The following is a 26,636-nucleotide window of genomic DNA, read 5'->3' as shown; positions in this document are numbered from 1 at the left end:
CTGGGGCTGCATCCGAGCGGACAAAGACATCCATGGATGGATGTCACAAGTGCCAGGGCTGGATTGGTTTGAATCAGACCCTGGGTGCCCTTTCAAGGGCTCTGTGGCTGCATCAAACACTTGCTCAAAGAGCTGCCAGAACCCCAATTTACTGACAATTAAAGAAATATAAAAATATCTATAAATGTCAGGGGGAGAAGAGGGACGGGAAATGTTCATTTTCTTTTTCCGACAGCGTTGTCTTATCAGAGAACAGATGTTGATTGCAAAAGAGTTAAAGAGGCTGGGGGGGGGCTCAGCTGGAGAGGAGAAGCTCCAGGGAGAGCTCAGAGCCCCTGCCAGGGCCTGAAGGGGCTCCAGGAGAGCTGGAGAGGGACTGGGGACAAGGCCTGGAGGGACAGGAGCCAGGGAATGGCTCCCACTGCCAGAGGGCAGGGCTGGATGGGAGATTGGGAATTGGGAATTGTTCCCTGGCAGGGTGGGCAGGCCACAGATTCCCACAGAAGGATTTGAGACCAGGCTTGGAGCAACCTGGTTTAGTGATGCCATCCCTGTCCCTGGCTGGGGGTTGGACCTGGATGATGTTAAAGCCCCTTCCAATCCAAACCATTCTGTAATTTTATGCAAAGCAGTGTTTACAAAGGCAAAAAAAAAAAAAAAAAAAAAAAAAAAAAAAAAAAAAAAAAGTGGCTATAGCCTCTACTCCTTAATTGCTCAGAACTCGAGTTTCTCACTGCCAGCCAGTTCTGGCATCAGTTCCTCCTCTCTGTTCCCTCAGAGATCAGATTGCAAACCTAACACACTTGGGCCCTTTCCAGTTGGAAATTCCCCATGGCTCATTCTGCCCCAGAGTGGCTGCATCCCTCTCCAGAGAGAGCTGGAACAGGAATTTCAACTTGTTTTATGTGGGCACTCCAGTAGCTCTGGAGCCAGGAGAGGCTGAACCTGCCTCAGGAGGGATCCACAGCCTGAGAGGGGCAGAGCTGACAGAAAACTCTGGGAAGGACAGGGAAAAGTGGCCAGGATTTAGGCTTTTAGGCATGAAAACAAGCTGCTGTTTAATTCCCAGCTCAGCAACTTGGGTTGAAAACTGGAACAACCATAATTATCCACAACTTTCCGAGCCAGACAATTGAATCACTCTGCTGAGCAGACGCCTCTGGGGATTTGCAGTAGAGCTGCATTTTTTTTTTTTTTCCTGTAGCACATGGAGAGGCTGTGTGGGAGCATAAAACCCTTCATGGGGTGGCCCTGTCATTGCTGGCAGAGCTGTCACTTCCTACCACTTGTCAGAGTTTGGATAAACCCAGAGATACAGCAGGAGATAAACCAGGAGTTAAACCAGGGGATAAACCAGGAGTTAAATCAGGGTATAAACCAGGAGATAAACCAGGAGTTAAAGCAGGAGATAAACCAGGAGGTAAACCAGGACTTAAAGCAGGAGTTAAAGCAGGAGATAAGGCAGGAGATAAACCAGGAGGTAAACCAGGACTTAAAGCAGGAGTTAAAGCAGGAGTTAAAGCAGGACTTAAAGCAGGAGTTAAAGCAGGAGATAAAGCAGGAGATAAAGCAGGAGTTAAACCAGGAGTTAAACCTGAGCTGCTCCCACTCAGTGCTACCAGAGGGGGACGAGCCCAGCCCTGCTGAGCAGGAGGAGTGGGAGCTGTGGGGTGTCCCATGGTGGAACCCCAACCTCTCAATCCACAACTGTGCCCTCAACTACAGAATCCCAGAACCCCTGAGGCTGGAACAGTCCTCCCAGGCCATGGAGTGCCAGCTGTGCCCAATGCCCACCTTGTCACCTGCCCAGAGCACTGAGTGCCACCTCCAGGCCTTCCTTGGACACCTCCAAACCTCCCTGGGCAGCTCCTTCCAAAGCCTGAGCACCCTTTCCATGAGGAATTCTTCCTTAAGGTGTGTTTTACAGCCAGTAAATGCTGTGAAGTGGCACAGGTGGGTTCCTAAGCACAATAAAAAAGCCCCACTCTGTTGTAATACAAGATCTCAGGCTGAATGAATCACTTAAAGAGCAGCTTAACTGCAGTTTTTTTGGTGAGCCAGCCCAGGTTTGTTGTAGGGCTGGAAGTTCACTGAAATTCCTGGTGGAAGCTCCCCTCATAGTCCTCTTCCCAGATGCAGTCAGAGAGGATTAGCTCCAGGCAGTGGACACACAGATTCCCAGGGGAAAATCTCTCCTGGTTTTGTTCACAGCCTGTTGCAAAGCTGCCTCTTTTCCACAAAAACTACTCCAGCTCCAGAAAAACCACAGTGGGACTGAAATGCCAGAAGCCTCCCCCTGCTCATTTTTCTTTTTTTCCTTCCAAACCTCGGTCATTTCCTCCACGTGAGCCTCGAGCTCCATTTCTGGACCCTGGCAGAAGGGATGGCAGCCCGTTAAAGATCTCAGTGCTGTGTGACTGAGCTGATGTCCCACTGTGGATATTCCAGTTTTAAAAGTGAGCTGAGCCCTGATAGTGATACCACATTAAACACATCTCCTATTGATCCTTTCTAACCTTGCAAAAGAGCTGCTCTGCATTAAGTACCTTTTACTCCAGGGCTGCTGCTGGGAGCACAGATGTTAAATGCCAGGCTAAATATCCTCAAAGGTCAGCAGAGAGGGCAGCTGGGAGGTCACCAAGTGATGATTTTCTGGGATAATAGGAATGTTTCTCTCTCTGCCCTCTAACTCAGCCTGAGGACATGCCAGCAGCTCGTTCTGAAAGGTGTTTGCAATATTTATAAATAAAAGGGAATTAATAAAAGCTCTGCTTCCCGCCACATAGAATTTGGGATGTGTCAGAGAGCAGCTTGATGTGTCAAATGATTGCACTGATGACAAGAAGGCTTTGAACAGAACAAAGGTTGGGTTTCTAAAGGTGGGTTTTCAGCTCGTCCTCCCCACTACTAAAGGCCACCTGCTCTACACAAAGACCTGAAAGGAAATCACCTGCTCCAAATTGAGGGGCAAAAAATCATCTGTAGCTAATGAGAGACAAAATTCCGTCCTGCTTTTCACACCTGCCTTTTGGCTCTCTGCTGGCTCTGGACAGATGGGGCTGGTGTCTTCCTTTCTCCTGGAATTTCCTCTGGATCTGCTCCGGGTTTGATTTCCAGCCCCACTGAGGACGTGGTATTTCTGCAGAGGGGACAGAGGGGTTTTGCTGAGCTCTGTGAGCCAGCTTCAGCTTCCCCACAGCCACTGAAGGGGACAATCCGCGTTTTTAGCTGAAACATGGCAATTTTTCCCACATGAGGAACTGCTCTGGCAGCTCAGCCAGGAATTTGAAGAGTTTTCTTTTACAGGAGCATGGAGTGACAGGACTGGGGTTTTAAAACTGGCAGAGGGCAGGGATGGATGGGATTTTGGGAAGGAATTCCTGGCTGTGAGGGTAGGCAGGCCCTGGAATAGAATTCCCAGAGCAGCTGGGGCTGCCCCTGGATCCCTGGCAGTGCCCAAGGCCAGGCTGGACACTGGGGCTGGGAGCAGCCTGGGACAGTGGAAGGTGTCCCTGCCATGGCAGGGTGGCACTGGATGAATTTTAATGTCCCTTCCAACCCAAACCATTCTGGGATATTCCATGAGTCCTTACAATCTGCCGTTTTTCTGCTTTCCTTGGGCAAAGGAAATGTCCATTTTTCCTCATTCATGTTCGTCATTTAGGAAACGATCCAGTGCATAACTTCTGGTAGCTGCTTTTTGCCTGGATTTTTTTGTTTTTAGCTTTGCTTGGTTTGGTCTTTCCCCTTCTTTCTCTCCACCAAGATTTTGTAAACAAACATCCCCAAAAAATCAACAAAGGAGGGAAACAACAAGGCTGGGTTTGGTACAAGCAGCAGCTTGAAATGAGGTGAGGGTGAAATGGAGATGTGAGAATCCTGGTGCCTGCCAAAATTCCCATGTGAGAGAGGACAATTAAACCAATAAACTCCTGCCAGGCACCTTGGAGGTTCTTTGTGGGAACCAAGGGGGTGGACATTCCCTGGCTGGAATAATCTCTGTGTGTGTGAGTAATTCCCCCCTGAATTTTGAGTAAAGCCTTAGGAAGCTGCTCTGGTTTGGGGTTGAGAATGCTCTGGCTGGTGGAGTCAGAGATATTCCTTGGCTTTATGTCTTTAGGTAAAATTATTCGCAAATATTAACTGGTTTTGGTGCAAGTATCAGATGGAGGGAGGCAGTAAAAGTCTGGAGGATGGAAATATTCCCTTCCTTAAATGGGGAGGAAAATGCAAACTTCAGCTATCCCCAAGGTAATTATCTGAATGATAATTTCAAAATTAAACGTCTCAGCAGAGGGGTTTTATTTGAACCATTCTCATTTTTAATGTCATTTTGAGTCCGCTCCTGTGAGTCACTGATAAGCTGAGTTTTCCTTCAGACCAGGAGCTGATTCTGTCACACAGATGGAGAAACAATGCAGGGAATTATAGATGTGTCTGCTCTGGAAGGAAACGGCTTTGTTTTCTTACTCTTTTGGTTCTCCAAAATAGCATTTTTCAGGCAAAATCAACTTCTCCAGCTTCACCACTGACTTCCCTAGGTTTGTTTCTAGAGGGGTTTTCTACCCTTTCTTCCTTTTGAATATATTTCAATGCAGCATTGCTCTTTACCCTCTGCTTGTTTTTCTCCATGATCTCTTCTGCTGAAACTGATAAAAAACCATTGGAACAGACAAGCAGATAATGCCCATCACATCCTTTCTCCTTTTTATTATATTCCCTTTTTTTTTTTCCTAAAGCACCAACTCTTTTTCCAGCTCTGCAGGCTTTGACCCTTGGAGATTTTTCTTGTCCAAGTGCTGCCCTTAATTAGAGTCTCACTCTCCTCTCCAAGTGCTGAGGTGAGCTCAGCTGGCCTCTCATTCCTCTCATCACTCTTGGCTCCTCTTATTAAGGCAGAGCTGCTGAAGCCACTTCCCAGTCTCCAAGAACTGCTGCCCTTTTAAGTCTCCAGTTTATCTCCCTTATCAGAATCTTTGCTTTTTCACACTTAATTTAAGCAGATTGCAAGTCCAGGCCTCTTTGAGGCAAAGAAAATCTCCTTTAACCTTTCCACACTTACTGTCCTCAGCTCTATCCCTGCTGGGCTTGGGGCTGAGCTCTCACTCTGGGGTTATCTGCCTGAAAAGGGATTTGTGTAGGGATAAAAAAGGGATTTGTGTAGGGATATCTCGCTGATAAGAGGGAGATTTGCAGAAAAAACATCCCAGCAGCACTACAGAGAGGGATTATCCTAATAATTACCCTAATAAGTATCCTAATCATGTATCACTGCAGCACCATGGGGTTTATTTCTCTTTTTTCCTCACAGAAGCAGAAACTTTGGCAGAGGCAGGAGCAGGAAACAGGAGGGGCAGAAAGGGTGGGTTATGCTGGGAAGGTCCTTTTCCCCCTACTTCCCCTTTTCCCCCTGTCCTTGCATTGGGAACAGCAAAGCATCCCCAAAAAATCCCAGCCTGGGCAAGCACAGCTTCCCCAAGGAGAGAGGAAAACCCTTCAAGGAATTCCAGAATGGTTTGGGCTGGAAGAAACCTAAAAAAAAAAAAAAAAAGGTGAAACATCTCAAAGTAAATGAACTTTTACTTTATTGACTTTAACTTTGAAGGGAAAGCCACTCCCTTATGGAGTGGCTTCTTCATGGTATAATGGCATTCCAGAATGCTTTAGGTTGGAAGGGACCTTAAGGATCATCCAGTGCCACCCCTGCCATGGCAGGGACACCTTCCACTGTCCCAGGCTGCTCCAAGCCCTGTCCAACCTGGCCTTGGGCACTGCCAGGGATGGGAAATCCACAGCTTCTGAGGATCCTGGAGATCCCTGAGCCTGGCTGTCCAAGGTCTCAGAATGAACCCTGGAACTGAAGTCAAACTCTTTGTGGAACTTTGCAGGGTGGTTTTCTGTCTCCTGCTGCTATGAAACACAAAATGTTTCACCTTCTTTGTGCCCTGTGGTGGCCACACAGCTCCTGTGGGAATCTCACGTGCTTGGAAAGCTTCTGTGTCCTCCAGCAGAGACTTTATGTGCTGCAAGTGAAACCTTCCCAATTTGTCACCTTGTGGGCTTGAATTCATTCTTTCTTTTCTCTGCCAGCACTTCGTGTCTCTCCACTGAGGGATCAAAGAGGAAGCTCAGGAGAAGTGATCTCAGAGGGAAATCTTTTTGACTAAAGCCACTCAATGCCCACTGATCAAGGCTTTAGGGGTTTGCACAGAGCCAAGGGAAAGAATTGGCAACTACAAACAGAGCCCTTATTTCCCTTAATTCACTAATTCCTTTCCTCCTCATTAATTCCAACTGGGCACTGATGAGTTATAGGCATCTTTTGTGTCTTCCTGGAAGTCAGAATGGTTTAAACTTTGCCCACTGTGCTGTGACTCTCCCCAGCAGTGGTGGCACAGCCCTGAGTGCCCGGAATTCCTTGGTGTCCAGCCTGGCTTTTGTGTCCCAGGGGAAGCAGGCAGGGGGAAAAGGAAGCACTGGTCATGAAGAGAAAGCAGCAGGGAAGAGCAGCAAGAGGAATTTGCTGAGCAAGCACTGAGGGTTGAATTTCCAGGCTAAAGAGAGCATTTCAGGAAATTAAGCAGGGAAATCAAGCGTTTTCCTCAGGGATGACCAAATTCCTCTGAACAAACCGATTGTGGCATGTTCAGCCCAAACCATTTCAAAGTTATGAGTCAGAGTGAAAAAAAGCCCTCGGATTTTTTTCCCTAAAACCAAAATTAATAAATGCTAGATGTTTTCTTTCTAATTATATTTTCCTGGTGGAGCACTAAGATTGTTGACCCATATTTTTAAGGGTTTTCCATGTCTCCTTTTGTGCTGATCCTGGAAAAGTGCTGGGACTTGATGGCAAATATCAATTGCAGTGAAATTCCTGATCATCTAACGAGAGAGGGTGACATTGCAATTCCTTTGCAGATATTTGAAGCCTTCTCTTGCAGTCCAGAAAAAGCCAATTTTGCTCCTTTTCCAAGGCAGCATTTTCAAAGGAGCGTGGTGGTCCACAGTTAATCCCTGATACCATTCCATACCTAAAAGGGGCTGAAAGGAAAGCAGGAGAGGGACTTTTCACCCAGGCCTGGAGTGTCAGGAAAAGTGGGAATGGTTTTAAACTGAAGGAGGACAGGGATGGATGGGATATTGGGAATTAGGAATTGTTCCCTGGCAGGGTGGGCAGGCCCTGGCACAGTGTGCCCAGAGCAGCTGTGGCTGCCCCTGGATCCCTGGCAGTGCCCAAGGGCAAGTTGGACACTGGGGCTGGGAGCAGCCTGGGACAGTGGAAGGTGTCCCTGCCTGTCAAGTCTTAACTTCTTTTTTGCCAAGGTCGGGATGAAATGTGTGAGAGGGTATTTCTGGTTGGGACTCAGATGTTTATCAGTTCTTGTCTCTGTCACAGTCTCACAAACCCTGAGCTCTGCAGCACTTCACTCCAACAAACTAAAAATGGAGCCCATCTCTCTCTCTCCAAGGCCTTTTAAGGATCAACTGTCCAATTAAGAAATGACACCTCAATTATTTTCACTTTTAACCCAATACCCAACCACCCGTGCCCGCAATGGGGGCTTTTTTATCCAATTGCACAAAACCACCCAAACCCATGGAGAAGGAGGTGGAGGAGAAGGAGCAGCCTCCACCCTAAAACCTCCCTCTTGCTTTATATCTATTGCTGCATCCTAAACCCTTAAACTCTGAGTTTCCCACCCTGTGATATCACACACTTCTGTTCAAACTCCACCCCACAATCCCTGTTCTGTCATTCCATTTTGGAAGCTTCTCCAGGGCCTCAGGTCAGTGCAGTGTTCTCCTGGGGGTCAGTGCCTGGCAGCACAGAAAGTCTGGAATTCTCAGCACCCAGGGTTCTAACACCTGCCCATGGCACTGAATGAGTTTTAAGGTCCCTTCCAAAACAAACCATTCCATCATTCTGGCACTTTTCCCCATGGCTCCCTGTCATACCCTCGCAATTTGGACAATTTTTAATCTTTAAGTGGGCTCAGAGTATATATTTGCCTGCAATTGCTTTGTGCAAGTGTCAAAGTTGGTTAGTGAGCAAACTTTGGAGGGATCCTGCCTGGAAAATGAGAGCAAAAATCAAGCTGCTTCCTGAGAAAAATAAAAGCTTGGCCTTGACACAACCCCTGTTCTGCTGGCATCGTGTTTTCAGAGAGCTTCTGCTGAAATATCTCAAGTGTTTGCTCAGAGGTTGAGTTTCAGCTTTGGATTCTGCAGAATCAGAGCTCAGCCATTCCCTGGTAAGTGGGGAATAAACGTCCTGCTGCTTTCAGAGCAGGATTAACTATTTCGGGTTGAAAGAGGGCTGGGCACTGGAGGCACTGAAGTCTTGGTGTTCCCAGTCCCTTCTGGGGAACCAAAAATACTCTGCTTTTGGCTGGGGCAAAAAGGGATTTTCAAAACACCCTCTTGGTAAGGAGATCAGTGAAGAATTGTCTGCCATGTTCAGTGAGAGGTTGTGGAAGCTCCATCCCTGGAAGTGTCCAAGGAAAGCTTAGACAGGGCTTGGAGCAACCTGGGATAGTTAAGTGGAGTACATAAAGTCAATTTTAAATAAGAAGAGCAACAATAACAGGAGCAAAATCAAGCAAATATAATGACTGGAACTTTAAAAGATGTGCAGGTGATTCTGCTTCAATTGCAAACTTAACCAAAGTAATTTCCTCGAGCCTGTGCTGTCAGGAATAATATCCTGATGACCTAACCCTGGGCTAGAAGAAATCCTCCTTCTTTAAACAGTTAATTGGAAAAAGATATATGGCTCAAATGTCTTTGTTTTGTAGATCTGGAGTTACTTTGATCTCTTTGTTCTGAGATCAGCATTAAAACTGGTCTGAGATCAGCTTCTCTTTCTGGTTAAATTCTCTTGCAAAACAGCAAATGTGATAAATAATCACTGTGACACTTCCACAAGACAAATCATGGGGGGGAAATGGTAAATAATTTTAAGTAATCTCTGTGGTTCTTTGCTATTTTGTTTTATTTCTTTGTGGAAAACACGAGGCCACCGGTGACTGCAGGCCTCAGTCTGAGGCCTGAGGTGGCTGGGAGAGAGGGAAAAGAAGGGAGGGGGGAAATGAGAGGATCTTGGTGCATTAAAAATCACTTTCTGTGGAAACAATTAGTGCTGTAAGTGGATTCTTGAGGCTGGGCAGGGAGATCACTTACAAGCACCAGCTCTGCTAAAACGCCCATAAAGAGTTCCGCACTTCTCAGAAGTCGGCGCGGAGACGCCGCTTATTGGAAGTCACAGGCCCATTTCACGCTGTTCTCCTTGGAAATTAGCTCATCTTTGGGTCACACTCAGCCTTCCAAATTGCCAAAAGCCCCCGGGGTTTGCTGGAGGGGAACCTGCTGCACTGGAGACACCGCAGATGGGGCGCAGGCAGCGCCTGCAGGGGCTCTGTGGGGTGGGTTGAGGTTTGGGGTGACCTGTGTGGGGTCACCGGCGGCTTCCACCTCCTCTGAAGCCTTTCCAGAGCCGTGGCTTAGATAAAAGTCTGGGTTTCCCTTCCCTTCCCAGGGTCTGTAATGGGCAACTTGGGAGAGCTGGGCTTTGTAAAACCTCAGGAGCTGGAGTTTTGACCCCGGGAAACCAAACAAAGCCGTGTGTGGCTTGAGTGAGGGTCTGTGTTTTCATCTGTTTTCTTTTTTTTCACTTTACCCCATATTTAGACAGGTAAATGTCACCTAGCAAATGTCAGTTAAGAAGAAGCTTTACCTATTCTAGATTATCTAATACTTGCCCACTGCAGAAGCCCTTCAAGGGATGAAGTCCTGGCTGAGCTGGGTTAGATTTTAGGTCTCAATCCCCATCCTTCTGGGTTTGAACCATCAGCAACTGAGAAGGATTTTAAGCCAGACCTATCAGTTCTTGCAGCAAAAGAGAAGAGTCAGGGAATTCTTCTCACACCCAGGAAGAGCTCCAGTAAATTTCTGAGGTGAGCTGATTCTCCATCACTGAAATTGTATAGGAACAGGTTTAAACAGTGCTGCCAGTCCAATTTTTTTTTCCTTTATATCATTTGCAAATGAACTTTAACATCAGTTTTATGTCCCCTTGCTGTGGTGAGCAATTCCATTTTCTCACTTCTTGAAGGCTCTTCCCAAAAGTTGACGCTGTTCTTTAAAGCAAATGTTCAAATTCCTTCCTTCACGGGAGTTCTTGGATTTTTATTATCATTTTAATCAAATCATGGCTCATTCCAGGTGGTTTGGGCCTTCCTGCTGAGTCTGTCCCTCCTACTCAGCAGCCCAGGGCTGTTACAGGGAATTCCATATTTATGGACATGAGTTGTGCAAAAACAGACAAAAATGTTGGCTTTTGAGTGAATTTTTCTGCTCTAAGACTGGAAGGGACTTTAAATCTCATCTCATTTCAATGCCCCTGTGGTGGGCAGGGAGCCTTCCGCTACCCCAGGCTGCTCCGAGCCCCATCCAAGGTGGCCTGGAACACTTCCAGGGATGGGGCAGCTTCTCTGGGCACCCTGTGCCAGGGCCTGCCCACCCTCCCAGCCAGGAATTCCTTCCCAAAATCCCATCCAGCCCTGTCCTCTGGGAGTCTGAAACAACTCCCCCCACAACAACCTCTCATAAATAACCTCTCTCCATCTTCATTCTCTTTCTTCTTTTTCCCATTCCAGTTCTTACCCTGACCTCCTCCTTCACCTGCATGGTCCAAATCTGCCTCTTCATTCCTAGGGTGGAAAATGTGAATTTTGAGAAGATCTGCACCAGGTTTTCTCCCTGCTGAGTTCTCCTACTATTCCACAGCCAGGAGAAGGCCCAGGGTGGAGTAAATTTCTGCATAAATCCCACCCCTCTCCTCTCTTAACCTGGGCTTAGCTAATGCAGAGAAGCAGCCCAAGCAACTGGGTTCAAACCAGGCCAAGCCCAACTCCATTTTGCAATTAGATGGAAAGAATTTTGCTGCACATTTGGCCTAAAAATAATTTGTAAATTGACCAGAGCCTCGTACACGGAATGGTTGCAGATATTTCAGGGATTGATTTCGCATGAATAATTCAAGTGGAGTGCAGAGACAAAAGTCTCTTTTAAATACGTGGGGGTTTGAGATACATTTCAAAACAGGGAGAGGAACAGCATCATTCTGATCGGTTTTTGGGCTGGTTCTTCTCAGGACTCAGTGATACCCTTGAATAAAGAAAGAATAGGATCAAATCCTACTTTTTATTATGAGTTGACCTCTAGATTAATGAACCTTTAGGGGATTTTTTCTGTGCATCTGCTGTTTCTGGGTTTACAAAAAAGCAAAAATACTTTTGACCTGTAGGATTTTGTGTTTCCTGAAAATTCCAGGTATTAGTGGATGTCACTCCACTGCCTTTGAGGATTTCACTGGCATTAGGAAAGCTAATTTTGAGCAGGACACACTGGAAGGTGCTACCATGGAGGAGGCCAAAATAACACCATGGTGCAGAATCCCAGGAGAAACAGAAAAGTCCTCTTAAAATCCTTTAAAAGATAGATCTACTCTGATAATCCATGGAACAGAAGACTGAATTTCACACTGGTGCAAAATAAGACAAAAAACTCTAAGAACAGCTCTGGTGAGCGTGAGACCACCTTGATGCCAGGCAGAGCAGAGCACCTGAATTCCCTCCCCTGTTCCATTGGGAAGAGAGGGAAACTGGGCCAAAATTTAGAGAAGAACCCACAAGTTTCCAGCTGGAATCTTGGAAAGAGACACTCATCATAGCATCAGCTTTTGGGTTTATTTTTAATAAAACCAAGGCCTTTATTCCATCATTTAGAGTGTTCTGTTCCTCAGAGCATAAAAGCTAAAATTCCTGAGAATGGCATTTGCTGCAAAATTTCTGTCAGATTTTAATGCTCTCCAATACCCAGAGTACAATTAACATTATGCCTAATGGATAGTGGGTATCTGTGGTGCCCTGCCCCCATCTCCCTGCTCTGTAATTCCATGGAAACTCCTCTGGGATGCTCCTGGGAATGATGATTTTAATTGCCTTGCCTGGGACTGGGAGAGGGGTGGGATGGCATTGCACAAACGAGATGTGCTGCTCATTTTCTGTCAGAGCATTTACACTGTCAAACGGATATTATCTGTAGGGTTTTGATATTTCCTGTGCTTTCCTCAGACTGATTTGTAGCTCATTCCTCTTTTTTCTACAACAATAAATGGTTTTCCATGAGGCAGGTTAAAGCACAGAGCTCCTGTATCTACCACGTGTCCCTCAGCTGACACAAAAATTATGATTTTAGGGTGCAACACATCTCTTGGTTTACTCAGAGTTCATCTGAGTCCATTTCCCCTCTATTTTCCAAATTAGTTTTCAAGGAATTGCTGATGGGATTTGATGACCGGGGATAATCTTGTTCAAACCCTATTTTTGGGTAAGTCTAGGGTTGGGAACCTACAGGAAATGGAACTTCCTATATTTCTGTTCATTGCCTTTCTGTCCTCCTCCTCTCACTGGGATTTCTTTCCTCAACCAAAACCAGATTGTCCCCGAACTTCCCTGACTGGGGCTGAGCCATCCCATCTCTCTCAGCCTGGAATATAATGGAATATCCTGTGTGGGAAGGTATCGTATTTTCATCTCTTTTTTCTGCCTTGGTCAGTGTTGGGATTAAATGTGTGGACAGTATTTCTGGTTGGGACTCAGATGTTTATCAGTTCTTGTCTCTGTCACAGTCTCACAAACCCTGAGCTCTGCAGCACTTCACTCCAACAAACTAAAAATGGAGCCCATCTCTCTCTCTCCAAGGCCTTTTAAGGATCAACTGTCCAATTAAGAAATGACACCTCAATTATTGTCACTTTTAACCCAATACCCAACCACCCGTGCCCGCAATGGGGGCTTTTTTATCCAATTCCACAAAACCACCCAAACCCATGGAGAAGGAGGAGAAGGAGAAGGAGCAGCCTCCACCCTAGAACCTCCCTCTTGCTTTATATCTATTGCTGCATCCTAAACCCTTAAACTCTGAGTTTCCCACCCTGTGATATCACACACTTCTGTTCAAACTCCACACCTATAATCTCAGTTTTATTATTGAACTTTGGAAGCTTCTCCAGGGCCTCAGGTCAGTGCAGTGTTCTCCTGGGGATCAGGGCCTGGCAGCACAGAAAGTCAGGAATTCTCAGCACCCAGGGTTCCCATAGGAAGGGACCCACAGGGATCCCCCAGTCCCACCCCTGCCCTGCCCAGACCCCCACCAACCCCACTCTGGGCATCCCTGTCAGCGCTGCCCAAAGGCTCCTGGAGCTCTGGCAGCCTCGGGGCCGTGCCCATTCCCTGGGGAGCCTGGGCAGTGCCAGCCCCCTCTGGGGGAAGAACCTTTCCCTAAAATCCAACCTAAATCCCTCCTGGCCCAGCTCCAGCTGCTCGCCCGGGTCCTGTTATGTCACAGGGAGCAGAGATCAGAGCTGTTCCTCTTTCAGTGTCCCATTAAAAAGAACCTGGGAGGTGCAGGAAGGCATTGGAGTGAAAATTCCTCACCTTCAGAGCTTCCCCTGCCAGCAAAGGCAGGATTTTTATCACTAGAAATCTCATTCAGATCTGACTTCTGGTGATTTTAGTGCCCTAAAATTCACACTGAAATCATCATAACTTCTGCAGATTTGACTCAGTTTGCTCTTTGCTCCAGGTTGAATAAAACTTTCAACATTTTCTATTTCCTTCATTTCTCATTCCTCTTGATTACAGCCTAGCTCTCATCTCAACACCAGGTCAAGGACGTAATGTTGGAAGTTTGATTTCCAGAAACAGACTTATCAAATTATCCACTGAATTCTGTGAGCTGTTACATTTTGGAAAACTTTATCCAGAAAATTGATAGGAAATCTGAGTGTTTTCTCAGAGTAAAAGCTTTGCCCAGCTGTTCCATGTTCTGCAGACCAAACTCAGTCTGACCTCAGGGCAGAACTTTATTTTGGGGCAGTTTTTCAAGGTTTTAACATTTGAAATGTATTTTGATTTCCTACTGGAATGAAAATAAAAATTTTGGAGCATGTTTAGAAAACCAGAATATGTCAAAATATCCCTTCTGAGCCAGATCTTTATATTTTCTACTGTGCAAACCTACTTATTTTCTGTGTAATCCTGGAAAATTGATGTTTCTGTGTTTGAGTTTGAGAATTATTTCATCCTATGTGGCTTTGAAAGAGATAAAGCCAAGTCTTAAATGAGTTGAGAAATAGTTTGGGATGGAAGGGATCCTAAAGATCATTTTGTTATAACCTTGCCATGGCAGGGACACGTCCCACTGTCCCAGGCTGCTCCAAGTCCCAGTGTCCAACCTGGCCCTGGGCACTGCCAGGGATCCAGGGGCAGCCCCAGCTGCTCTGGGAATTCCATCCCAGCCCCTGCCCACCCTGCCAGGGAACAATTCCCAATTCCCAATCTCCCATCCAGCCCTGCCCTCTGGCAGTTTAAAACAATTTCTTCTTTTCCTGTCACTGCATTCCTTGTGGAAAATCCCTCTTCCATACAGAAACATGTCTGTAGCCTAAAAACCTCCACTTTTCCTTGTCTTTTTCTCCCCTTTCCTATGAAATATCCTCTCTGGGAGGCTTTCCTTTGAAATTTTCTATTCCTCTGGCTGAGGAAATGGGAGCTGCTGGGTCTGGCCACTGCTCTCTTTGTACCAATTCCCTCTGCAGGTGCCACAGGGAGAAACTGGTCACAGCTGGTGGCTGAGGAGGGGACAAAAATCTCTGTCACCTTCCCCAGTCAGCTGAAAGCACAGTGGCATCCTTGGCCCATATAAGAAGATTCTTCCATAGATTGTATTAAAACCTCTGTTGGCTTCAGAACCTTCTTTTCCTCCATTTTCCTGGAATTTCACTCCCAACCTGCTCAACTCTGCCCAGGGAGGTGGTGGAGACACCATCCTGGTTCGGCATCACTGTGGGTGTGGCTCTTGAGGGTGTGGTTTGGTGGTGAGAATGGTGGGTGTCCTGGCTGGGAAATGCAGGGTGTGGCTGGGGCTGTGTTCTATCTTCATCTGTCAGAGCTGGGGCAGCTCTCTGCTGTTCACTGGGCAGTTCTTTCTTTATCTCTCCCACAGCCAATCCTCCCTCCAGGAGATCTCTTCTGTTCATGGGCCATTAATTATTAATTATCTTCTGTCCATGGCCAGTGAGAGTCCCTGCATGGCTGAGAAAATTCCATCATCCCATGGGGAGATGCTCCGCCCAGGGGAGGAGCCAAGCATTCCTACCTGGATACAATCTGACCTTGGGAACACCATAGCAGCCTTTTCCCACTGCATTCCCAGAGGAGCAGCTTTCTTCCCCACTGCATTCCCAGAGGAGCAGCTTTCTTCCCCACTGCATTCCCAGAGGAAGCCCAGGCCCATCTCCAGCAGCCCTGGAGCTTCAGAGGAAAACTCCAGCCTTGTCCAGGATCCCTGCTCCAGCAGAAGCACAGCTGGCACTGCAGGAGGGTTGAGCCACCATGGAATGGGACTGGATGGACTCAGTGGGAGGGACTTGGTGACCTTGGAGGCCTTTTCCAACCTGAAACATTCCATGATACTTCAGGAAGGATTCAATTTGTAAGCTTCTGCCTCATGGGTTTATCTCCACGGATTTAAAACCTGGAGTTAAGCGGGTGCAACTTCCTGTGCAGACCTGTCCTTGGAGGCCTTGGTCACAAATCCACCCAGCAGGGAATGAATCCCAGAGCTCCAGATCCCTCCCAATCCCTTATTCCCACTTCCAGAACCCCCATCCCACAACTCTTCCCTCACTTCACCATTCTGCAGACTGAGGAATTGTAAAGGATCTTTTTGGCCCCTTGTGTTGTAATTCCTGTAGGGAGCCAACCTCTGTTTGCTCGGGATCAGGACACATCTGGATCTCCAAGAGGAATTTTCCTCTGTGCCTGTAATTTTATCTTTAAAATGAGGCAAAGGAAGAAAGGATTCAACCCAGATGCTTAAATCTGAGGGTGTGATGCTCAGACAAATAATTTTTGCAAGATCCCCCGCTCTAAAAAAAGTGGGAGCCTGATCCACGTGGCCTAAACTGGTGTTCCCATCACTGGAGAAAAATCAACATTTTATTGTCCACTCACAACTCTCAGAGGCCTCAATCAGAATCTGATTCTGCCCTTAATTTTCTTCTTTTTGAATAAATCTCCCACTGAACTCCATAAAAGCCTTGGAATTGAACCCTGTGCTCAGTGTGGCACTGGCAGAAATTATATCCAAATATTCCTTTAGTTTATGCGGAGACAACAAGAGGAAGCTGTTGTTCCATTTTTATTAATCACTGATAGCCATTCTTATTAATATTGAAAAATATTGGTTTTCCCAGGTTTTGGGGTTGTTTTTATTTTTGGTTGTTTTGGTTGGATTTTTTTTAAGATACTGGAAGGATTCTGGTGTTGTTCAAACCTCTGTATATTGAGTTTCCTGTGCCTGACCCTTTTAAACTCCAAGTGAAATAAAATTTTGTGGTATTCTCCTATATCTTAAAATTAAAACAACAATAGCCATTATGAATATTGAAAAATAAATATGAATATATATATTCCTTCAGGAATTACCCCTGATCTTTGGACAAGACATTCCTTTCCATCTTTTCCCACATGGGTTAGGGGAGGAACAGGGGGTCCCCATTATTCTGGAAACTCAGGGGAGCCCCCCAGTTCTCACTGCTGGGATTCCCAAAAGGAACCCCTCACTCAGGCCCCTTTGGAATCAATTCAGCACATCCACATCCCACACTCCTTGCCTTTGGAGTGCTCAACATTTCACCAGGATCTTGTAGCAATTAGTGCTGCTCGTGTGATGCAGATGCTGTGTTGACTGAGCCAATTAAGAGATCAATTAGTGCGGAGAGAGAGGAGCTCTGGGCTGACTTTGGATTTAAACCGTGGCTGCTTGCAGAGGTAAAATCAGTTTTGTGCTGTTTTTTTACAGGAGCTCTCCAGAATCAGAATCACGGAATAATTAAGGTTGGAGAAGATCTCCAAGATCAAGGCCAATCTTTGGTCAATCAATTCCTCGAACACCCCCAGTGATGGTGATTTGATGGCACTAAAAAGTGATTTCCAGGAACTGGAATTGCCAGCAATCTCCAATGTCTGGGTTTCTTTTTGTGTCCTAAAATCTGAATTAAATTTGCATTAAATCAAAGATTATAACCAAGTCCGTAATGAGCCAAACACATCCCTATTTTCAACAAGTCCAAGTCACTTTTAAGTGGGAATGGGGCTCTAATTCTTCAGCAAATAATTATTATTTGCCTGTTATTTCCTGGCCAGAAGTTTCTGGATGAAAATACCAAGTGGACATAATTCCATCAGCTTGGATTTGTTCCCTAACCAGATTTTTGGGAAAACTCCTTTGCTCTGCTGGAGCTGAGTCACTGCAGCAGTTTCAGGAGGAACTTGGAATTTCTGGAAGTGGAGAGGCCAGCAGAGGTGAAACTCATAAGAAAGTCTCAGGAAATGATAAATTTCAGGAAAACCATTCCTGCTTCCTTTGAGACACTGTGTTTGGGGAGTTCTGGGTCACAAGAAGGGCTTGAAAATAATTGATGGAGGTCCTGACCGAGTAAAACCACATTAGAAAAAAGGTGAAAATTAATTGTTAACCCTAAATCCTGCATTTCAGACACTTTCAGTCTTGTTCCACTTGGAAATTTAGTTTTATTCCTACAGAAGCATTCAAAAATCAAAAATAAATAATTTCTAGTCCATTTCTGTCTTTACTTCACAAATAAACTGGGGTTTGGTTTTGTTTCTTTGGTTGATTGTTTTGGGGTTTTTGTTGGTTTTAAATTAATTTTATTGTTTTAATGTTCAAGATTTAAGAGACAACCACAAAATTTTATTTCACTTGGAGTTTAAAAGGGTCAGGCACAGGAAACTCAATATTCAGAGGTTTGAACAACACCAGAATCCTTCCAGTATCTTAAAAAAAAATCCAACCAAAACAACCAAAAATAAAAACAACCCCAAAACCTGGGAAAACCAATATTTTTCAATATTAATAAGAATGGCTATCAGTGATTAATAAAAATGGAACAACAGCTTCCTCTTGTTGTCTCCGCATAAACTAAAGGAATATTTGGATATAATTTCTGCCAGTGCCACACTGAGCACAGGGTTCAATTCCAAGGCTTTTATGGAGTTCAGTGGGAGATTTATTCAAAAAGAAGAAAATTAAGGGCAGAATCAGATTCTGATTGAGGCCTCTGAGAGTTGTGAGTGGACAATAAAATGTTGATTTTTCTCCAGTGATGGGAACACCAGTTTAGGCCACGTGGATCAAGCTCCCACTTATTTTAAAGGGGGGATTCTTGCAAAAATTATTTGTCTGAGCATCACACCCCCAGATTTAAGCATCTGGGTTGAATCTTTGCACCACTGACTCCCTTTAATGCCACCACAAGGTTTACTAAAAATATGGAATGCAAGTCTGGAGCGCTGGACTGCTGATCCTTTCCCATCTTAAATTGGGATTTGTTCCATAAGTTTCTTAAAATTCATTTCCCTGCCCCATTTTGGGTAATTCTAAGGAGTTGTTTGGAAGATAAGTTGGTTATTGAGGCAGTTGGGGGTGTTCACCTGGAGAGGAGAAACTCCAGGGAGAGCTCAGAGCCCCTGCCAGGGCCAAAAGGGGCTCCAGGAGAGCTGGAGAGGGACTGGGGACAAGGCCTGGAGGGACAGGAGCCAGGGAATGGCTCCCACTGCCAGAGGGCAGGGCTGGATGGGAGATTGGGAATTGGGAATTGTTCCCTGGCAGGGTGGGCAGGGGCTGGGATGGAATTCCCAGAGCAGCTGGGGCTGCCCCTGGATCCCTGGCAGTGCCCCAGGCCAGGCTGGACACTGGGGCTGGAGCAGCCTGGGACAGTGGGAGGTGTCCCTGCCATGGCAGGGGTGGGATGGGATGATTTTTATGTCCCTTCCACCCCAAACCGCTCTGGAATTCCATTATTTTATCACCCTGTGGTGTGGAATCAGTGTCCCAGGAGCTAAAATGCCAATTCCTGTGCAGTGGTGCTGATCCATCTCCCTCTGGGCTCGGCATTTCTGTCTGGAGTGACCAGGAATGTTTCACTCTCTATCACAAAGCAATTCAGGAAAACAAAGTTCCTGGCCTTTCATGTCCCAGGAGATTTAAGATCACAAATCCCAGCTTTGGGAACAAAGCTTGGATTGGCAGCCTCTGGAAAAACAAGCCAACCCTTCCAGGACACAATTCCAGGCTTTTCTTGCCCTCTCACAAACCAGGGAAGAGCCAGGCATGGCCACAGGAGGCATTTCTGAGTGACCCTGGTCAAAAGATGGTGTCATCTTTACCCTGGTACAGTTGTTGGCCTAAAAAAAGCTGGGAATAGGGATGGGAATACGGGCTCAGGAGTTTGAACACCAATAGGTGGCAGGCAGAGCTCAGATGTGTCAGGAATTGCCGACTCCGGCTGGCTCCAGGGTGGGATGAGAGGTTTGGGTACTGCTGGAGCTGGGCAGGCCCTGGCACGTTCTGGGTGATGGCAGCACCCCCCAAATTTCACCTTCCTTAAGGGAATTCTGATGGACTGGGAGCCGGAGGGACAAGGACAGCAGTAGTTGGGGTTTAGCAGCTGCAGGGATGGGATGCACTTGGAATGTTTGGTTGGTTGAAGGTGTCAGCCTGTGCTGTTTGAAAACCAAACTGGGCCAAACGTCTCCTGTACTCCAGGAAAACTGAAGCAGTCACCAGCCACCTGTGTCAGGCTCAGAATCCCAGAATCACCAAGGTGGGAAGAGCCCTCCAGGATCATCCAGTGCCACCCCAGCAGCACCAGCATCACCCCAAACCCTGTCCCCAAGGCCACATCCAGACTCCTCTGGGACAATTCCAGTGACTCCAAACCTCCCTGGGCAGCTCAGCCCAAGGCCTGACCACTCTGCCAGGGAAATTTTCTTTCCCAGTCTCCAACCTGAACCTCCGCTGGTGCCATTTGAGGCCATTTCCTCTCATTTTTTCCCTGCCCCTCCTGTCAGGAGCTGTGCAGAGCAATGAGGTCCCCTGAGCCTCCTTTTCTCCAGGCTGAGCCCCCCCAATTCATCTGCTCCTCCCAGGATTTGTTTTCCATCCCCTTCCCAGCTGCATTTCCTTCTCTCGACACTCTCCAGCCCTTCAATGTCCTTTTGAAGTTTTCTCACAATTTAAAAAAGACCAAAAACCCTATCCCAAAACAAATTTTAAAAAAAGAAAGCTGTGGAAAATACTGTAAACTTAAAATTTTAGTCTTCAAAACTCCCCAGTTTCACCCAAAAATCATGATTCTGAAGGAATACAACATTTATTGTCTCTTCCCCAGTCCTTCCTTCCCAGATCTCTCCTGTGAATACAACTTTAAGGCAGGACTGAGCAAATGTCGTGACCACAACGGGAGCACAGCTTTAGGCAGGGCCAAATCAGGGTGAAGTGGAAATTAGGAAAAATCCCACATGTTTTTTCCAGCCAATTAAAGCACCAGGGAAAGTTTGTTTACTAATTAAAACTTTCCCATGCATTGAGAAAAAAAGTGGGATAATTTTAGGGTTTTAGTGCCTTCTTAAGGTTATTTTGCTGTTGTGTTAAGTAATTTAAATAAATTGTTTTCCCAAGGACCTGGGAATGGATGAGTTTTATATAATCATTGAAAAGTGGCTTCACAGAAAGGGTGGGAATTATTATCCCTTCATTTCAGGGATGGGAGCATAGAGAAACAAATGAAGAGCTGCAGGACACCCAGCAAGCCTGGAAATGTTCAGGTGGATAAAACAAGTTTTTTGTTCCTACCAGGACCTGAATGCAAGAAATGTCTCCACAAAGCCCAGATGATAAATCATGGAATTCCAGAATGGTTTGGGATGGAAGGGACCTCAAAGCCCAACTCTGGCTTCGTGGAGTCATGGAATGGTTTGGGATGGAAGGGATATTAAAGATCATTTTGTTACAACCCTGCCATGGCAGGGACACCTCCCACTGTCCCAGGCTGCTCCAGTCCCAGTGTCCAACCTGGCCTTGGGCACTGCCAAGGATCCAGGGGCAGCCCCAGCTGCTCTGGGAATTCCATCCCAGCCCCTGCCCACCCTGCCAGGGAACAATTCCTAATTTCCAATCTCCCATCCAGCCCTGCCCTCTGGCAGTGGGAGCCATTCCCTGGGTCCTGTCCCTCCAGTTCCTGATGATAAGTCCCTTTCCATGTTCCCTGTAGCGCCTTCAGAGCCTGGAATTTTCTATGAGGTCTCCACACACCCTCCTCTTCTCCAGGCTGAACATTCCCAACTCTCCCATCCTGGCTCCACAGGGGAGCTGCTCCAGTCCCCTAAGGAGCTGTGTGGCCTCCTCTGAACTTTTCCCAACATTTCCATGGCCTTCCCATGCTGGGGACACCAGACCAGTGCAGAGCATTCCAGGTGGGATCTTACAAATCTGTAGTTTTTGCAGAGCATAAAATCCAGCCCAATATGGGTTGAAAACCAAATTCTGTGCCATTCTCAGCATCTGCCTGTGCAGAGGGAAGAGTGGAGAAGCACATGGAAAAACCAGGAGGACTGAGATCCCCTGGGTGTTTATTTGGGGACTGGTACTGGTGGGGAGTCAACAAGAAATGCTTGGAAAGAGGAACTTGTGAGTGGTTTGAGCTGGGGCTTAGGATGATTTTATATCTCCTTTATTGTTTGTATCAAAAGCAGACACGGTGAGTGTCACTCAGTGGGAAAAAAATATTACTGGGTTGATTGAATGCCTCTTTCTTCTCTGGTGGCAGCAACAGCACCCAGGGAGCAGCTGGAGCTGGCCCAGGAGGGATTTAGGTTGGATTTTAGGGAAAGGTTCTTCCCCAGAGGGTGCTGGCACTGCCCAGGCTCCCCAGGGCATGGGCACGGTCCCGAGGCTGCCAGAGCTCCAGAAGCCTTTGGACAGCGCTGCCAGGGATGCCCAGGGTGGGGTTGTTGGGGGTCTGGGAAGGGCAGGGGTGATCTGTGAGGATCCCTTCCAACTCAGGGTATTCTGTGATTCTTTATAAATTCAAAATATGTCAGTGTGCCAGAATTTGGGAAAAACACCCTGTGTGAATCACGGGCAAAATTCAGTTGCATCCATTCCCAGCACAAGAAAAGTTGAAGTTGTGGCTGCCCCTGGATCCCTGGCAGTGCCCAAGGCCAGGTTGGACACTGGGGCTTGGAGCAGCCTGGGACAGTGGAAGGTGTCCCTGCCATGGCAGGGGTGGCACTGGGTGGGCTTTGAGGTCCCTCTCAACTCAAGTCATGCCATGGTCCTATGATTATCTGATTCCATCTGATGCAAAGTCCAATTTTCAAAGAACTTGAATTACCAAAGTGCCTTTTTTCTACATTTCCAAAATTTAAAAATGATCCTGACCTGGGAAAGAAACATTTGCCCTGAATTGGGGCAAATCTGGGCGTGGATTTTACAAATCTGTACAAGTTTTACAAAATGGTTGTGGAAATGCCAGTTCTCCTCTCTGAGCTGTTCCAAAACGAGTGCAAATTCCTGCATGTGGGGCTTTCTCCAACTGGAAAAGTGTCTCAGGGATTTGGTGCAACCCTCTCTGTGTGCATGAAATGAAATAAAACTCGGTGTTATGTAATTCCAAACATGTTCCATCAGGCAGGTGAGCTGAGGGCTGAGAGTTCAGCAGCAGTTTACCTTCAGAGGGGGAGGAACAATTCCCTCTGCCTCACCTTCCTGGGGATAAATTCTGCTGAAAGATGCCTCTAATTAAGGCAGAGTGTTTCTCCAAGAGCTTGGGAAGTGCAGCTCGGGCTGGGAGAAGCCAAACATTTCTTTGTGTCATCCCCACGGGGCAAAAACATCTTCAGGCCTTTGGATGTGAGCGTGGAGCAGGGAATAGGAGTGGGATGGGATGTGGCACCCACGTGGGAGCTCCTGGGGTCGCCCTGAGTTCCTGGAGGTGATTCCAGACACTTTTCATCACCCTGGCTCTGAGTCTCCCTCAGTCCTGGGCACGGAGCCGAGACAGAGCTGGGTTCCAGCCTGAGCCAGACTTAATGCTCCATTACCCTGCCCACCTCTGCACAGAGAGAACAGTTTGAACGTTAGGATTTAGCGTTTTAAGCCCTCATCAATTATCCAGGGGCTGAAGCGTGGAAATACTTCTCGATGTGTGGCCTGTCCGTCCCCTGCCCCACGAGGTGGGTGGGACACCAGGAACTGTTTCCTCCTCAGCCTTTCCCTGTCCACATTCAGAGCCTCTGAAGGGGGTTCAGTGTTGGAGCCCTGGCTGCTGAGAATTCCAGACTTTCTGTGCTGCCAGGCACTGACCCCCAGGAGAACACTGCAGTGACCTGAGGCCCTGGAGAAGCTTCCAAAATTCAATAATAAAACTGAGATTATAGGTGTGGAGTTTGAACAGAAGTGTGTGAGATCACAGGGTGGGAAACTCAGAGTTTAAGGGTTTAGGATGCAGCAATAGATATAAAGCAAGATGGAGGTTTTAGGGTGGAGGCTGCTCCTTCTCCTTCACCTCCTTCTCCATGGGTTTGGGTGGTTTTGTGGAATTGGATAAAAAAGTCCCCATTGCGGGCACGGGTGGTTGGGTATTGGGTTAAAAGTGAAAATAATTGAGGTGCCATTTCTTAATTGGACAGTTGATCCTTAAAAGGCCTTGGAGAGAGAGAGATGGGCTCCATTTTTAGTTTGTTGGAGTGAAGTGCTGCAGAGCTCAGGGTTTGTGAGACTGTGACAGAGATGAGAACTGATAAACGTCTGAGTCCCAACCAGAAATACTGTCCACACATTTCATCCCGACCTCAGCAAAAAAGAAGTTAAGACTGCACAGTTCAGGACAGTTTTTTTTCCAGTTTACCCACTGCTGATGTGGGTTTCCCATGGGATTTTCCTGGGATAGTTATCTGACAGTAACATCCAGAAACCTGCTGTATGTGAGGGGCTCATGTGAAAATCTTGAGGCTCCAAATGAAAAAGCTCCAAAGGAGAATCCTGAGGATGGGAGTGAATATTCTTCTAGTCAGGGAAGGCACAAATTCCCCTGAAACAAAGCCATTCCTGGGAATGCCAAGGGGCAATAAACACATTCTTTTCTAAGAGAAAGGGAAGGGCAAGGAGCAGGTTTAGGATAGGCAAGGAGTTCAGAGCTGCTGCCAAGCCCATGCCCACATGGAGGAGGGAGATGCTGGGCCACCCTCCAGTTCAAAGGCAATTCCTGCTCTGCATCCCTGCAGGACCACATTCCCTGCTCCAGAGCCACCGGCAAGGGATGACACCTGAGATGCTCTGCCTCAAAAGTGTCCTCAGGAGTTTTGAGACTCAGCCATTTCAGGTCCTTCCTCCCTCTCTTTTCAGGACAAGGAGCTTGTCAGGAGCACCTCACCTCTGGATTCCCTTTTGGGAAAACAAGAGGGAGGTGTCACCAAGTTTTCCTTCACTTAACACACTTCTCCTCCAGTCACACACCTTTGTTCCACTACCTAGAGGTTTTCACTTGCCAAGGGAGTGAAATTCCAAGTTGGAGAGCTCTGGTAAAAGTGTCGTGCTCAGCTGTGGAGCCAGAGGGCTTTTGGCTGCTCCTAAGGTTTTATCTGGGTCCGGAAAAGTTCACAGTGGCAGGAGTAAATAAAGGGTAAAATAAAGTGTGAGGAGCAGAAAAGGGATTGGGATTGTGTCCCTGTGCCCCCACAGGTGAGAGCCCACCTGCAGAGCTGCCCCAGACCTGTCCCAGCACAGGGAGGAGCTGGAGCTGCTGCAGAGAGCCCAGAGGAGGCTCCAGGATGAGCAGAGGGATGGAGCAGCTCTGCTGGCAGGAAAGGCTGGCACAGCTGGCATTGTTCACCTGCCCAGGAGAAGCTTTGGGCTGAGCTCAGTGTGGCCTTGCAGGGCCTGGAGGAGCCCCAGGAAACCTGGAGAGAGACAATTTCCAGGGCATGCAGGGACAGGATCCAGGGAATGGCTCCCAGTGCCAGAGGGCAGGGCTGGATGGGAGATTGGGAATTGGGAATTGTTCCCTGGCAGGGTGGGCAGGGGCTGGGATGGAATTCCCAGAGCAGCTGGGGCTGCCCCTGGATCCCTGGCAGTGCCCCAGGTCAAGTTGGACACTGGGGCTGGAGCAGCCTGGGACAGTGGGAGGTGTCCCTGCCATGGCAGGGTGGCACTGGATGGGCTTTAATATCCCTTCCATCCCAAGCCATTCTGGAATTTCATTATAAGCAGACTGTGAGGGTGAGGAGAAATCAAGGATGAAACCATCCCACAGCAGGAGGCACAGGCAACACTGAATGCTCAGCGGGATGGAAGAAGAGATGCAGGAGAAAAACAGATTTCAAAGGTGTGGGTTGATCAGAATTGCTGGGATTCCAGAGTGGGAAAAGAAAAACATTTGGGAAGTACCACCAGCCTGGATGTTCTTGCTGGGCATGACCACACAGAACACAGCCTGGATTTCTCATTCCTTTGCGATTTTTGTCACTGAACATTTATTTCTGAGAGATTTCAACTGCAAACTTGGCCCTTTGCAAGGCAGCCTCCCCCAGTGCTCAGGGAATGTTTTGGATAGGGGGATTTCTCATTCCTTTGGGAAAGAGGGATAACCAGCAGCTATAACAAGTGCCCTGGCCATCCCTGTTAGAGCTGACTCCATCAGGAATGGGAGGAAATAACCTTCTCCACATGGAACACGCTGCCTTGTAGAGAGAGAAGACTTCATTAAAACCAGGCCCAGCAGAGCTTGCTTGAACAACTTTATAGCCCTTCAAATGGAAAACATATTTAACAACGGCCCTTTCGCAGTGTTATAAGCTTATTTATTAGTCCGTCTGTGTTCATAAATCCTCCTGTTATCCTCCTTTCTGTTTTTCCAAATTAACACGTTTGTGAGGAAGGGGATTACAAGAGAGATGATGAAGTGCCAGATTAGATCTCCCAGATCTTTTGTACTCCTAAAGGAAAAAAAAATCATTAAAAAAAAGAAGTGAACGAGGCAAACACCACAAAGCTTTGCTGCTGGTGGTGATCAGGGTGATAAGGCTGCCTTGCTCCTACTCCTGTCCTCAACCTGTTTTGGGAGAATATTCCAATTTTCCAAAATTCCAGACTCCCTGCCAGGAGGGGACAGCTGGGGGGGTCGGGCTCTGCTCCCAGGGAATGGGGACAGGAGGAGAGGGAATGGCCTCAGGGGAAGTTTATATTGGAATATATTGTTTATATATATATATGTATGTATGTATGTATATCCACAATATATTGTATGTATAAAATAAATATTTATTTATTTATTTATTTATATCCACAATATATTGTATTTATATAAAATATATTTCCAATATATTATATTGGAAAAATTTCCCCATGGAAAGGGTGCTCAGGCCTGGGCAGGGGCTGCCCAGGGAGCTTTGGAGTGCCCATCCCTGCAGGTGTCCCCTGGAGGTGGCACTCAGAGCTCTGGGCTGGGGACAAGGTGGGCATGGGGCACAGCTGGGACTGCATGGGCTGGGAGGGCTTTTCCAACCCTAATCCTGGGATTCCAGAAAATTCCACCCTCGTGAATGTCCTTGTCCAGCCTCACTCTCTGCAGAGTTCCTTGTTGGAAAGGAGATCCTGGAGGCAATGTCTGATATTGGGACTGAGAGACTTTTCCATGATAATATTCC

The 26,636-nt window shown here is 47.0% G+C and overlaps 2 long non-coding RNA genes across 3 annotated transcripts in view; one reads left to right on the top strand and one right to left on the bottom strand.

The window, feature by feature from the left end:
* The window catches only part of LOC137468128 (uncharacterized), a 292,269-nt gene that overhangs the window by 3,963 nt on the left and 261,670 nt on the right, over positions 1-26,636 (bottom strand). The gene's annotated exons all lie outside the window — the stretch shown is intronic.
* Positions 8,578-10,756, top strand: LOC137465605 (uncharacterized). 2 transcript variants are annotated; one of them, XR_010994723.1, is made up of 3 exons: positions 8,578-9,141; positions 9,768-9,953; positions 10,656-10,756. It is a non-coding gene; the product is annotated as an uncharacterized lncRNA (long non-coding RNA). The 2 variants fall into 2 exon arrangements; XR_010994724.1 differs by having other exon boundaries at positions 8,578-9,308.

This window comes from Anomalospiza imberbis, chromosome 2 (genome assembly GCF_031753505.1).
Source record: "Anomalospiza imberbis isolate Cuckoo-Finch-1a 21T00152 chromosome 2, ASM3175350v1, whole genome shotgun sequence".
Taxonomy (NCBI): Eukaryota; Metazoa; Chordata; class Aves; order Passeriformes; family Viduidae; genus Anomalospiza; species Anomalospiza imberbis.
The sequence above is the reverse complement of the archived record's forward strand: the minus strand, read 5'-3'. Positions and strand labels throughout refer to the sequence as shown.